This window comes from Prionailurus viverrinus, chromosome X, assembly GCF_022837055.1.
Source record: "Prionailurus viverrinus isolate Anna chromosome X, UM_Priviv_1.0, whole genome shotgun sequence".
Taxonomy (NCBI): Eukaryota; Metazoa; Chordata; class Mammalia; order Carnivora; family Felidae; genus Prionailurus; species Prionailurus viverrinus.
The window spans coordinates 92,543,047-92,558,937 of record NC_062579.1 but is presented as its reverse complement, the minus strand read 5'-3'; the positions used below and the strand labels follow the sequence as shown (position 1 = coordinate 92,558,937).

Sequence of the window (15,891 nt, the reverse complement as noted above, 5' to 3'; positions counted from 1 at the left end):
GTTTAGCCAGCTTCTCTCCAATGTAGTTGTACACACACATGCAAAACCTGGGGCAAAATCTCCCTACAAAACTCAAGAGTCTGCCTCCCAACTCCATCCAAGCTATCCCCTGTCAATTCTCCTGACTCTTTCCCGCACCTCAGTTCTTATATCCCCATGTTCCTCATTCCATAGCCAACTTCTCTGTTGGGAATGAGAGGAGTGTACTGAGGTGACTTCAATGAGGAGATACCCTTTGAAATGGGCCTTGAAAGATGGGCAAGCGATTCACAGGTAAGAATAAGGCTAAAAGCATTCCAAGTGTTGAGCAGTGGTTATCAGAATAGAAGGATCTGTTAAATATGCAGAGGTCTGGACCCCACACCCAGAGAGTCTGACTCCTTAAGTTTGGAATAGGGCCCAGAAATATTCATGTTCAACAAATGCCCTACACAGTTCTGCTAGTGGCCATTTAGAACACACGTTAAGAAACACTGACCTAGAAACAGCCTTAGCACGTCAAGTACAATTTGCTCACCCACAGAACTGTGCAGGAAAACCCCCACTGAGAATCTAGAGTGAACTTGGGGCTCATCTGAACAAACCAGCCCATGTACACAATGAAATACAATCCTGGGGGCGCCTGGGTGGCGCAGTCGGTTAAGCGTCCGACTTCACCCAGGTCACGATCTCGCGGTCCGTGAGTTCGAGCCCCGCGTCAGGCTCTGGGCTGATGGCTCAGAGCCTGGAGCCTGTTTCCGATTCTGTGTCTCCCTCTCTCTCTACCCCTCCCCCGTTCATGCTCTGTCTCTCTCTGTCCCAAAAATAAATAAACATTGAAAAAAAAATTTTTTTTTAAATTAAAAAAAAAAAAAAAAGAAATACAATCCTGATCCCTTGGTATTGCTGAGTTATGGCATGCTAAACAAATCCTGCCCAACAATGAGCTAGTACTTTCTTTTATCTGTCTTTCTAACTTCACAAAATCTCAATTTTTTATTTAATGTATGTTGGGGTTTTTGTCCTGAAAATCACAAAACAAAATATACTCCTTTTGTATACCTAAACACCTTTATATCAAAAGGCTACAACACTTCACATTTTAAGGTGGCGCACTTCATGATTTTTGGCCTCAGAGCTCTTGGCACCTGCATAGAGGTAGTTTTTGCACGTGAACCAAAATGCCCTTATAAATTCAAGATGGAGGAGTGGAGTGAAAAGAATGTATTTGCACATATAAGTAAGCCTGTAAACCTGATGGTAAAGTCAGTAAATTAAGGCATAAAGCTCATCATGCCAAGGTTAGGAGTGTAATCCACATGTGAACTAGATAGCTATTCTCCATCACTTATCAGAGCCTATCCTTTCCCAATCCCCAACAAAGGAAAATAAATGGTCTGGGCATAAGAGTATGGCTAGACCTATGCAAGACATCCCAGCTATGTGTAAATCACGAAAAGATATAGAGCACATATTTTAAAAAGAATGGCTTAGGAGCACTACCTTGTCTATTATAAAGTAAAATCATATATTTTACCTCAGTCAATTCAAATATAATGGTTTTATGTGCCACCTTTTTTTATAGCAAGTTTTTTATTTTTTTTTAAGACAGAGAGGGAGGAGAGGGGGAATCTTAAGCAGGCTCCATGCTCATTTGTGCCTTTATGTAAGTATGTTAAAGAATCCTTCTGTGAGTCAAGCTGAGGGGGAGAAATGTGGCTAGTGATGGTTTGTAAATGGATGTCAAATGGAGGAGAGTACCCTACCAAGGTACTTTCAAAAGGCAATAGCTGGACATACAATTTTGTCAATCATAACTCAATAAAGAAGTTAAAACAGAATGTAACAGTATAAAGAGAAATGTAACTTTCACATGATTCATTGGGCTTCTGAATCCTTTTCTGACTTCCACTAAAGAGCTTACAAGAAATTTAACATTCCATCAAAAACAGTTTAAGGTGTTGTCTTACGCTTGAATGACCATTGTCATAACTCAAGGAGGCTTTGACCCAAGGCATGCTGGAACCTTGCCAAGAAGTCACCTTTGTTAATTGGAAAGATGATGGGACTAGTCTAGATAGAAACTGAGAAACTAATTCCACAGGCTAGATTAGAGAAGGTAGCTCAGTCTCCCAAAGGCTATGATATTTTCTGTTCAAAACCAGAAAACATTCTGTATCAGTTAGGAATCCGAGAAATAGCCAAACACATCAAAGACTGACAGTCAGTAGTCAGGTTGTAACCAATTCTTCCATATATAACAAGTCCCTAAACCAGCAGCTAACCAAAAGGGAACAGGATCTAACCCCCCAAAAAGGTACTGGCAAGAATTTTTAGGGCACTAGAGCCCTAGTTAACTGAGTCAGTGCTCCTAATGGGAACCTAGCCTAGATATTCCTGGGTAATGTGGATGACAAGATGGGGATCTAGACAGGACCTCTGAAACTAATGTCTCCAGATGAGTTAATACAAAGAATGGACATAGTGTGGTGCTTGGCGAAGAATAACTCCTCAAGAAACGTTGTCATTATAAGAGTTGCTTAGAAAACCATAACACAACTGCTTGGTTACGTAACCTTGCCTTCTACTAGGCCAATTCTGAAGCCCATGACCACGATGACCATGCACGGGTTCAGAGTTCACAAGTATACTAGGTCTGGAGATAATGAATGGTCAGGCTGAGGCTGTAAATGCAGTACTGCAAGGCAGTTAAGACTGTGGGTTCTGAGATCAAACCATCTGGTTTAAAACTCTAGCTTGTCTATGCTGTGTAACCTTAGGTAAGTTGCTGAACTTCTCTGTGCCTCTGTTTGACCCTCCAGAAAACAAGCATGGCAAAAACATTTCATTGAATTATTATAAAAATTAAACTGACACAGTATATGTAAAGTACGTAACATGGTACTTAACACACAGTAAGCACTCATTAAATGTTCATAATTGTGATTATTATTTCTTTTCTCATTCAGGACTGGCTCAGGAAGAATGATGCAATCTGTAGTTCTGGAGATCTGTTGGCTCACCTGGGAAAAGCTGAGGAGGACAGACAACAAAGGAAACAGAGCAAGAGCCAATAAATTAAGAGGATAATGGCTACTAGTGACATGGGGTGGCCGCTATTGGAGGGTATATTTAAACTTTAATAGAGGCCTTAGGTGTCTCAACCTGAAGCAATGACTTCAATGCGGGTTTCAAATCCTGTGGCATATCTAAGCGGGGAGATTGATGATTATCAAGGGCTGTTAACCGCCCCCCTCACTTCACAGCACATAAGCAGCTACCTCCTCCACCTAGGGATGGGGCCCAGGAGTGCTTTGGTCCAATGGCCAGTGGAAAGTCAGGTTGCAGAGACTACCTAGGATCTCCTCGCTTTGTAAGAGTGTCCCAAGCTGGTTTGATTAGGAAAGATGTTTTTTTCATTTATGCTGGCAATTTTCTCATTGTAGTGTTTTATTCAACCCTAACCCCACATCAGCTAAAATGGCAGTTATTACATTTTGCTTAATGAAAAGGAAACTAATGAGCATAACTAAGGTGATTAACCAAAATGAATCACCAATTTAGGGAGGAGTGCTGGCTCAGCAGGGGCGCTGCTCACTTCCAGGTGTTGGTTCCAAATTGCAGCTTCCAGCAACCACTAGAAAGGAGTTTATGAGAGGAAATCACCACAGTAGACAAATATCCAGCACTTCTGTGATGCCTAAATAGCCACCCTTTCCTCTCTCCTTTGCCCTCTGAGGACGTGCCCTTTGCACTCTCAGGGCAACTTCCCCAAAAGAGTATAAGGATTGCATTAGGGAAGCCAGGAAAGCACAGAGGACACTGGGCTTTGAAGCCAGACCAACCTGGGACTGAATCCTAGAGCTTCTACTACTAACTGTGTAGGCTTGAGTAAGTTATTTCACCTTCATGAGCTTAAGTTCCCTTATCTCAAAATAGGAGTCAAATGGATGCTCCAGAAAGCTGCTGTACCAATTTAATGATATCATTGTTTCATTCAACAAATGTTTATGGAATGTCTATTTTATGGCTCTCTGAGATTGTGCTAGGTGCTGCCCATACATCAGACAAAAAAGCTTTTTCTGCCTCCATGGAACTTACAATCACAAGGGGGAGATGATAGTGTCCCCTCCGATCGATAAACTGACTTCATGCTTACAGAAGGGCAATAGCAATTGGTGGTTGAATGTTATTAAAAACTAGAAACTAGGCCTCTGGCCCACCTTTAACACAAAGAATACTACTGTATTTCTTCTTTCTTTTTTCAGTTCAATGTCCTGGCAGTTTATGGGAGGGAAAGATCACTTCCTGTGGATGGGCAGCAGGGCATACTTCACAGAGGAGGCAGGGTTGGAACAAAGTCTTTTTTTTTTTTTCATTTTATTTCATTTTTAATTTAATTTTTTTAATTTACATCCAAATTAGTTAGCATATAGTCCAAAAATGACTTCAGGAGTAGATTCCTTAATGTCCCTTACCCATTTAGCCCATCTCCCCCTGCCACAATCCCTCCAATAACTCTCTGTTCTCCATATTTAAGAGTCTCTTATGTTTTGTCCCCCTCCCTGTTTTTATATTATTTTTGCTTCCCTTATGCTCATGTTTTGTATCTTAAAGTCCTCATATGAGTGAAGTCATATGATATTTGTCTTTCTCGGACTAATTTCACTTAGCATAATACCCTCTAGTTCCATCCACATAGTTGCAAATGGCAAGATTTCATTCTTTTGGATTGCCAAGTAATACTCCATTGTGTATGTATACATATATATGTATATGTATATATATGTATATACTCCATTGTGTATGTGTGTGTGTGTGTATATATATATACATGTACACACACACACACATACACACACATACATATATACCACATCTTCTTTATCCATTCATCCATTGATGGACATTTGGGCTCTTTCCATACTTTGGCTATTGTCGATAGTGCTGCTATAAACATGGAGGTGCATGTGCCCCTTCGAAACAGCACACCTGTATCCCATGGATAAATGCCTAGTAGTACAATTGCTGGCTCGTAAGGTAGTTCTATTTTCAATTTTTTGAGGACCCTCCATACTGTTTTCCAGAGTGGCTGCACCAGCTTGCATTCCCACCAACAATGCAAAAGAGATCTCTTTCTCCACATCCTCGCCAACATCTATTGTTGCCTGAGTTGTTAATGTTAGCCATTCTGACAGGTGTGAGGTGGTATCTCATTGTGGTTTTGATTTATATTTCCCTGATGATGAGTGATGTGGAGCATTTTTTCATGTGTCGGTTGGCCTTCTGGATGTCTTCTTTGGAGGAGTGTCTATTCATGTCTTTTGCCCATTTCTTCACTGGATTATTTGTTTTTGGATTTTGAGTTTGATAAGTTCTTTATAGATTTTGGATACTAACCCTTTATCTGATATGTCATTTGCAAATATCTTCTCCCATTCTGTTGGTTGCCTTTTAGTTGTGCTGATTGTTTCCTTCACTGTGCAGAAGCTTTTTATTTTGATGAGGTCCCAGTAGGTCATTTTTGTTTTTGTTTCCTTTGTCTCGGAAGACGTGTTGAATAAGAAGTTGCTGTGGCCAAGCTCAAAGAGGTTTTTGCCTGCTTTCTCCTCAAGGATTTTGATGGCTCCCTGTCTTACATTGAGGTCTTTCATCCATTTTGAGTTTATTTTTGTGTATTGTGTAAGAAAGTCCAGGTTCATTTTTCTGCATGTTGCTGTCCAGTTTTCCCAGCACCACTTGCTCAAGAGACTGTCTTTATTCCATCAGATATTCTTTCCTGCTTTGTCAAAGATTAGTTGGCCATATATTTGTGGGTCCATTTCTGGGATCTCTATTCTGTTCCACTGATCTCAGTGTCTGGTTTTTTGTTTTTTTTTTTTTTAAACATTACTTGTTTTTTTCTGTCTTTTTAAAGTTTTTTAAATGTTTATTTATTTTTGAGAGAGAGAGAGACAGAGTACGAGCAGGAGAGGGACAGAGAGACAGAGAGGGAGACACAGAATCCGAAGTGGGCTCCAGGTTCTGAGCTGCCAGCACAGAGCCTGATGTGGGGCTCGAACCCACAAACCATGAGATCATGACCTGAGCCGAGGACAGATGCTTATTCAACTGAACCACCCAGGTGCCCCTGAGTATCTGTTTTTGTGCCAATACTACTGTCTTTCTGAAAAAGTATCCCTTCCCCAGTCTGCCTTATTGTTGGGTGCTGCTTGTCTATTAAAATTTCTATTCACTCACTCAACATTGAATACAAGTGGAAATGGAAAAAAGGCAAGCATGGCTTGATCACAGTGAGGGGGGATGGAGTGGAGAAGGAAGAAAGTGCAAAGTCCGGGAGAAGCAATGTTGAGCTTTTGGGGACATATTGAAGATTTTATATTTTATATCAAGTACAATTGGAAGTCACCGAAGAGTTTTCAGTAATACAAGATCATTTTGTGTTTTTGCAAAGATCCCCTTTTTCCAGCATTTTATAATAAGAATTTTCAAACATACAGAAGTTTTAAAGAATGTTACAGTCAACACCTGAATCCTACCACTAAGAGCCTCTGATTGGCATTAGCTCCATGATATATGTATCCATCTAGGCTCCCTATGCACCCAGCCAATCTTCTTTTCGTATGCATTTCAGAAGAAGTTGCAGTCATCAATATACTTCCCGCTAAATACTTTAACATGGCTATCATTAACTAGAGTTAAATATTTGTTTTATTTTTTCTTCCCCTCCAAATAATCACTTCTAAAAATATGACTGCTGAATAGAAGTTACCACTGAGAGGGCACTCAAAGAAGCCTTCAGGGGTGCTGGAAATAGTCCACATCTTGATTTGGGGGATAGTTACAGGAGTATCTATGTATGGAAAAGTTCATCTAGCACTTAATATTAGTGCACCTTGTACATAGCACTGTATGTACATCATACTTCAATGTAAAAAGTAGAAAGGAAATATCTGAGCAAGGTGAAGACACAGATTGGAGGGTGTCAAGTATGGAAGAGGTGACCCCAGTGAGGAAGCTATTATAATTCACACACACACACAAATAATGATGGCTTCCACTATGGCAGTGTTATTGAAGAAGGAAAGAAATAGATTTAATATATGTTTCAGAAGAAGAACTATCAGAATTTGCCAAGGTTCTGAATGTGAAGTGCAAGGGAATCGTTAGGTGGGCAGGCACCATGCATGTTGACAGGATATGTAGAAGAAAACCAGAATGGGATTGATATGGGGAAAACCATAGAGACAGTCAGGTTTTGAAAACTGTTGGTTTCAGTTGCCTCTGGAATATCCAAATGCCAATGTCAAGTTTTTGTTACATAGATGGGTCTAGAGCTCACAAGAAGTCTGGAATAATGATAGGAGTGCAGTAGTCATCAGGACATAGATTGTATCTGAAGCCAAGAGTATGGCTTATATCAGTCAGGGAGAGAATGTAGCAGGACAAGAAACACAACTAGGGATCATTTGTATGAAGAATTTAGCACATACACTGCAAATAGTTAGAAAATACACATGGTAGCTACTCTTCTTCCTTCTGTTTATTCTTTCTTTCTTTCTTTCTTTCTTTCTTTCTTTCTTTCTTCTTCTTCATCATCATCACCATCATCATCATCATGACTAGGCCTAACATAACAAAAAGAGACAACATGATAGAGAAAATACTGACCCTGGAGTTAACTTTAAGGGCTCAAAGATGGAGTTCTCGTTTTCTGCTCACTCTGTTTGTGAATAATGCAAAAGACAGATGCCTGACAAAGCAGAATATTTTTCTTCCAGACCATCTAGCAAACATGTAATGAGAGCTTAATCTGGGCCTAGGAACAAAGAATACTAAAAAGTGTAACAATACCATTTCCATTTAGGAGCATCTACTGTATCTGGTTCCCTCTACACACTATCTAATCCTCACAAAGACTCTGCAGTAGGTTGGTGTGATCATCCCCATTATACAACAGTAAAACCAGTACTCACACAGGTTAAGTAACGTCTACAAGATCAGAAAGCAGAGTTAGGACTCGAACTCAGGCATTCTGCATCCAGAATCCATACTTTTTCCACTGTTACATTACCCCAAGTTCACTTAAGGAGATAAAATGCAGGCATAAAAACCCAAATAAAAAAAATAAGTGCACGCTGTAAGCCACACTGCACATAATAAGAAAAATATCTAATAATTACTGAGCAGGAACTATTCTTGGTACCAAGCACCATTCAGTGTATTAAATATGTATACCTATTTAATCCTCATAACAGACAACTTGATGAAGTAGACACAATTATCATTCTCACTGGACAGGGGAGGAAACTGAGGCACAGAGAGGTTAAGTAACGTGTCCAAAGTCACACTCCTTATAATGAAGAAGTTTGGATTCAAATCCAGTCAGTCAGGTCAAGAGATCAAAACAAGTAGACCACTTGTGGGAAATCACAGAAGGCTTCACAGAGATGGCAGGATTTGAGCTAACTCTTAAAAACAAAACAAAACAACAACAACAAAACAGTGGGATTTAGAGAAGCTAGGAAGAAGGCACTCCATTTGCAACAACTTGGGCGAACAACGGCAGCAGGCTCTCCAGCGCAGAGCTCGAGAGGGTAAGGAAGGAGCAATGCATCTCCTCACCATCCCCCACACAAAGCTGTCCCCGCAACAAGTCCTTGGAGAGACACTGAAACAGGAGAGACCAAACACAAGATGGATAGAGCTGCAGATTAGGGATTGAGCACAGGTTCTGATGTCAGTCAGAAGAACGGTTACTTGTTTGGCTTCAATTCAGGTGTCCCTGGGGCTGGTGAGGAGAGCTTCACACACCAAACGCTACCTACTTCCTTTTGGTTTTGTTTCCCTACTTCCCATGGGATGGCTCAAAAACAACAAAGCGACTCAGAAAGCTACCCCATAACTGAAAGGGGCAAACAGGTGATGATACAAAAAGAGTACAAGAAAGGTAGAATTACAAGATGCTAAAACTATTAAAAATGGACAGAGATTAGGTAGCTACAACAAGCCAAGAGAGAACTTCACAGACAGAATTATGTAGCCAGGACCACCCACCGTTCTTGTGCTGGTAAAACACCCCAATTCCCACCTTCAGGTGAACCTCACCCTCTAGATATTTTCCTTCTCTAGCTCAAGGGACTCTACTGAATAAGACAGTATCCCAGGTAATGAACCACCTAAAGGAATTCAAGAGCATCCCACTCCCCCAAACCCACATGTGAAAAGATTTGCATCAAATTCTGGGCCATAATTCAAATGCTCTGAGGCCTCAGCCCAAAGGATGGTGCGGTTTGGAGACCCTGAGGCAAGGGTGGAAGATCATTTTCAGAGTCAGTTCACACCTGTGAGGTGGTAACTGGATGGTCGGAAGCCCCACTTAAAATGCCTTTCTTTACATTTCAAGTTTTAACGTATAAAACATTTAGGCTATTTCTAATATACTGTGTACATGTTGAAGAGTACTTGAAATGTGTGTGCACAAGTACATGCACACGTACACGCACAGAAAAAAAAAAGGCAGCGCATCCTTACTACCATACTACTCATTCTTTCACTCAAGAAATATTTACTGAGCACCTGCTAGAACTGGCAGAGCAGAATTCCTCACCCCTTACCCCCCCACCTTCATTCTTATTGTCATCTTTTGTTGTGATTGGCAATTTTAGCAAAATAACAAGCAAGCAATATTAACAAGAAAAATATCTGTCATAGAGATGTGGCACTCGGAAGTAAGTGAAAAGATTTAAGCCTCTTCCCAACTTTAAGTAATCAACTGTTCAGAGAAGCCATCTCCAGTCTTCCTTAGATAAAAGTCCCAAATTAAAGTCCAAGGCATTGATTGCTAGAGAGAGAGAGAGAGAGAGAGAGCGTCAGAACTGTGGGGAAGAGAAAAAGCAATGGAAATGGAAGCTGGAGGGTCATTAGGGAAAGAATGGACTCTTGGAGCATTCATTTCACTTAGAACCGTTTGGTTGAACAACTGGAAAAAGTACAAAACTGTTTTTTGCACTATCCTAAGGATTCAATGCATGTTCATAACTGACAACTCACAGGATTGTCTTCTTTCTGGTGAGCTTCATCTTGAAGCCCTTTCAGACAATTTAAGACAGAAATGGCAGGATCATTAGAGGCCAGATGCAGGGGAAGCATCGCTGAACAAGAACAATAAACACAGTCCCTGACTTCCCAAAAGCGTAAAGTTTATTTTCCAGAGAAAACAAACAAGAATGTTCAAAACTGTATGTGAAGTGGTATAATTAGGAAAGCACTGAAGGCTATAAGAGCTGAATGGGAGGTTGGGGTTGTAAAGATCAGAGAAAGTTTCCTGGAAGAAATGATATCTAGATTAAAAAATTTTTTTAATTGTTTTTAAAGTGTTTTATTTTATTTTTGAGAGAGACAGAGACAGCGTGCGAACTGGGGAGGGGCAAAGAGAGAGGGAGACACAGAATTGGAAGCAAGCTCCAGGCTCTGAACTGTCAGCACAGAGCCCGATGCGCAGCTCAAACCCACGAACTGTGAGATCATGACCTGAGCTGAAGTTGGTTGCTTAACTGACTGAGCCACCCAGGCACCCCTAGACTAAAATTTTAAAGATGAGTGGAGGTTAGGAAGAAATATTCCCTCAATAAGAAATTGATAAACCAAGTTATTTTAGAGAATGGTTTTAATATAGTAGCTAATATAGGTAACACTAAAACTGCTTATTTGGTAAACAAAAAAAAAATTGAAGAAAAAAAATAAAACACTATTCTAAAGAACACAAGAATCAAAACCCAGTAAGAAATCTATGGTATAAAGGATTTTGCAAAGGTATTTTTTAAATGGAAATGAACAAAGACTTTAACAGGATTCGAAATGACACAATGGATATGAAAGATAGAGAAATAGACAAAGGAGATCCAATACAAAAATACAGAGACAAAGAATATACCAAAACATGAATTAGAAAATATTTAAGTCTTCCCAGAAATAAACCCAAAACTCCAATGTATACATTAAAAAAGAGCAAACATACGACAACCCTAGAAAAATTGATACAGAACAATTAACATTAAAACATAACTTCATCAAATGATTACATTTCAATAATAAAGAGTCCTTGGGCATCCAGAAAAAAAGATAACGTCATCAATAAGGGAATTTATCAGGCTGGCCTCCGAGGTCTCCAGTGTAACCTTCAATACTAGAAAAAAGTGAAGCAATGTCTGTCCACAAAATCTTCAGAAAAAGAAACATGTAAGCCATATCCTCTACATAGTCTTTCATGAAGAAAAGCAACAAATGTTTTGGATCATATAAGAATTTGGGGATATCACTCCAATGAGCACATCCTGAAAAAACTGCTGGAGGACAAACATCAGCCTCCTTACTCAAAAGATGGATGGAGAATCCTGGCAAGAGGTTTAGCGCTAAGCACAGAAACCATCTAACTACAGACTAATAGTTAAAATAACCTTGGAAATTAAGGTTACAGAGTAGAATATAAACCTTATAAATAAAAATTCACAACAAAAAATTATTTAAGAGTATATACAAAACTATATAACTAAGAAAAAATAAAAATAGGCAGGGAGATAGAAGGTGGGTGTTAATACCAGTTTATGGATTTCTTCTGATTTTAAAGCTGGGGATCAAAGGACATCCTTTAGGGCAGATAAGTCAGACAGACAGGCATATTTAAAAGAATAAAGCTAAGCAAATAAACAAATAAACTAAGAAAATAATATAACCAACTAAATGGGGAGAGGGAGGAAATGGAAGGAGTAGTAAAATAAAGTAGATTTATTTGGCTTTCACTCATACAGAGTCAAAAGACATCATCTTTTTTTAACTGGAGGATTAAGAAGATTAACCATAGTTACAAAAGTAACCATTTCAAAAACTAGAAAGAGCATACAAACTGTACAAACTACTGGCAGGAATAATATAGCTCTCTTTCTCCCTCCCTCTACACACACACACACACACACACACACACACACACACACACACACTATAAAGCCTTATAAAACCTATATGAGGAGTTAATGTAGGAGGTCAATTTTATTCAGTTCTTCCTTATCTCTGTAACCATGGCAATAACACCCTGGACAACTCTGAGAACTAAACTATACAAATATTCACGTAGTTACTGATCAGGAATGTTATTACATAATCCCAAGGCAGTGGGTCATGACAAACTAGGCTTTCAACATGTTTAAAGGAAATGTACAGATACATAATATGCACCTGGTACCTGATTAGGGTTCCACACTATGTCTGGACAAGTGGCAATTATATCTCAACAACAACAAAAAAGACCAAAAGAGACTGAATCTTCACCCACATTTGATTACAACCAGAATAGAAATAGACCTCAAGCAAATAACTTACAAATTTTCCTATTAGCATCACTAGTATTACATTTGGCTCTACCAAAATATATACGGTATTCACCATCTTTTAAAGTTTTTTTTTTTCAACGTTTATTTATTTTTGAGACAGAGAGAGACAGAGCATGAACAGGGGAGGGGCAGAGAGAGAGGGAGACACAGAATCGGAAACTGGCTCCAGGCTCTGAGCCATCAGCCCAGAGCCTGACGCAGGGCTCGAACTCCCGGACCGCGAGATCGTGACCTCGCTGAAGTCGGACGCTTAACCGACTGCGCCACCCAGGCGCCCCTCACCATCTTTTAAAAGAAGCACACTGGGGGTGCCTGGTGGCTCAGTCGGTTGGGTGACCCACTTCAGCTCAGGTCATGATCTCATGGTCTGTTGGTTTCAAGCCCCGCGTCGGGCTCTGTGCTGACAGCTCAGGGCCTGGAGCCTGCTTCAGATTCTGTGTTTCCCTCTCTCTCTTCTCCTCCCCCCCTTGTGTTCTTTCAAAAATAAATAAACATTAAAAAAAATTTTTAAAGAAGCACACTTAACCACTGAGGCTTTTCAACAATTCTATTACAGTTAAATAATTTACATACAATGAAAAAGAAAAATAATCAGTTTTACTTTTTCCAATTTTATTGAGATATAATTGATCTATAACATTGTAGAAGTTTAAAGTGTGCAACATAATGATTTATTTGAATATATTGCAAAATAATTGCAGTAGTAAGTTAACACCCATCACATCACACAGTTAAAAATTTTTATTCTTATGGTGAGAATCTTTAAGATCTACTCTGTTAGCACAATATTGTTAACTATAGTCATCATGCTTGTCATTATATTCCCAGGACTTATTTATTTTATAACTGTAAGATTATACCTGTTGACCATCATCACCCAATTCCCTCACCCCTAACTCCTTGCCTCTGGCAACCACAAATTTGTTCTCTATTTCTAGGAGTTTGTTCTTTTTAGATTCTACTTGTAAGTGAGATCATACAATATTTGTCTTTGCTGGACATATTTCACTTAGCATAATGCCTTCAAGATCCATCCGTGTTGTCACAAATGGCAGAATTTCCTTCCTTTTATGGTTGAATAATATTCCATTGTGTATATACCACATTTTCATTACCCATTCATCCATTGATGGACATTTAGGTTGTTTCCACTTGGCCATTGTAAATAACACTGGAATGAACATATCTCTTCACAGTAGTGATTTCATAAATAACCATGGAATGAACCTATCTCTTCATGATAGTGATTTTGTTTCCTTCAAATGAATAGCCAGAAGTGAAATTGCTGGATCATATGGTTTTTAATTTTTTGAGAAAACTCCATCACGCTGCTCTCCCTGTAATAATGAAAAATCCTAACTTTACCTAAATTAAATCTTTCTTTCTGGCTCAGGGTAGGCAGTTGTGAAGTAGAAGTCCCTTTTGCCAGTTAGTCTTTTCTCTCCCTGATCATCCTCTCCCCAACTTCCTTATTTTGGAAGCTCCAAGGCAGGAGTGGGGGAATTAAGAGATAGGATCATTCTTACCTGACTCAATTAGTGTTTTTGGGGTCTAAGTCTTGGGACAGGCACTAGCTAAAGTAGACCATGTTTCCTAGGTTGTTTCAATGGGTCATCTCTTCTGTTGTTCCTTTTACCCAACAGTTGAAGCTCCAGTTGCCTCTAAAACCAGTTTAGATTGCTAATTGGGACTCTTTCTACAACCTATGGGAATCCTGCAGTGGATGTCCTGCATATTTCAGCTTAGGTTTCCATACCCCTCTATGCATTCCCATTGTACAAGATCCAACTTTCCCTCTTGATGGCCCACATCCATCTGCAGTGACTTCTCTGGCAATTTCTGGAAGTATAGACCAATATGGAAACCAAGAGACAGGAGAAGGAGAGAACTTATTTTGCACTGTACATACACACTGCCTTTTGTCTTTAGTACTGAGTATAGGCAATATCTCTTCAAAAATAAACGAAAAGTCTATTTTAAAAAGCAAGCCATAGGCAAAAAATATTTGCAACTCATATACCAGCCAAACCAATTTTTCCAGACTATATTTAAAAATGCTTATAAGTCAACAGTACAATGAGAAACAGTCCAGGGGTGCCTGGGTGGCTTAGTCGATTGAGCGTCTGACTCTGGATTTCATATCAGGTCCTGATCTCATTTGTGAGATCAAGCTCCACATCAGGCTCTGCACTGACAGTGTAGAGCCTGCTTGGCAGTCTCTCTTTCCCTTTCTGCCTCTCCCCTGCTCACGCTTCCTCTCTCTCTCTCTCACTCAAAATAAACAAAAATTTTAAAAATATCCAATAGAAAAATGGGCAAGATATTTGAAAAGCCACTCCATAAATAAGATACGAAAATGCCCAATAAAAACATGAACAAATGCTCCATGCCATTAGTCATTAGGAAGATGTAAATTAAAATCACAATGAGAACACTGAATATCCACTGTAATGTCTAAAGATAAAAAGAACAGCAACATTAAAATTAAGAAGATGTGGAACAACTGAAACTTAAATACATTGCTAGTGGAAATATATATACTACAAATGCTTTGGAACATAGTTTAGAAGTTTCACAAAATATTAAATGTCTACCATATGACCCATCTACTCCACTCCCAGGTATTTACCCAAGAAGAGTGAAAACTTATATCCAAAGACTTGTGCATGAATGATCCTAACACCCTTATCCAGAATACCTCAAAACTACAAACATCCCTACCTGAAGGGGACCAGGAAGGAAGGGTCTGGCCTTAGCAATTGTGGTGCGATGAGGTTCGAGATTCTGCCCGGGATCAGCGTCATGGCCACGTGCTTGATCATCCCCAGTAACGCCACTGCACACATCCATAGGTTCACTAATGGGGGCAAAGAAAAGAGGGTTGTCCATTATTCATATCACTGGAGTTTGATGGAAAGAGGTGTGTGTCTCTGGACTTAATTGTTACTACGGGTCAAAGTGTTTGGAGAATGTCGATTAAGGAAGTATTTTCCTGGCTAATGAAAAATAACTCAGTAATGCTCATCTACCCCTTCTAGAAGGTTATGCAGTGTATTGATGTAGTGCATAATAAAAACGAAAAAAAAAGTAAAAAAAAAAAGCTAGAAACATCCCAAAGGTGTATCAACAGGTGAATGGATAAACAAAATGTTTCACAGCCATATAATGAAAGAATACTCAGTAATACAAAGAAATAAGTACTCATACACACAACATGAACAAATCTCAAGATTATGTGGAGTAAAAGGAGCTTGACAAAATTGAGAATATACCAGATTACATTTATTTAAAACTCAAAAAAAAGCAAACTAACCTACAATGATAAAAAGTAATCCAATGGTTACCACAAGGCAGAGGTAAAGGAAGAGATGAACTGCAAAGAGGCACAAGGAAATTCTGTGGGTTTATGGAAGCATTCAGTATCCAGATTTCATAGGTAAATGAGCAGGTCCAAATGCATCACACTGCAAAAGTTAAATATGTGTACTTCACTGTATGTATATTCTAGCTCAATAAATACTTT

General features: G+C 39.3%; 1 pseudogene; it reads left to right on the top strand.

The window, feature by feature from the left end:
- The first annotated feature begins 15,137 nt into the window (after positions 1–15,137).
- On the top strand, positions 15,138–15,348 carry LOC125157902 (NADH dehydrogenase [ubiquinone] 1 alpha subcomplex subunit 1-like; annotated as a pseudogene).
- Positions 15,349–15,891: the final 543 nt, after the last annotated feature.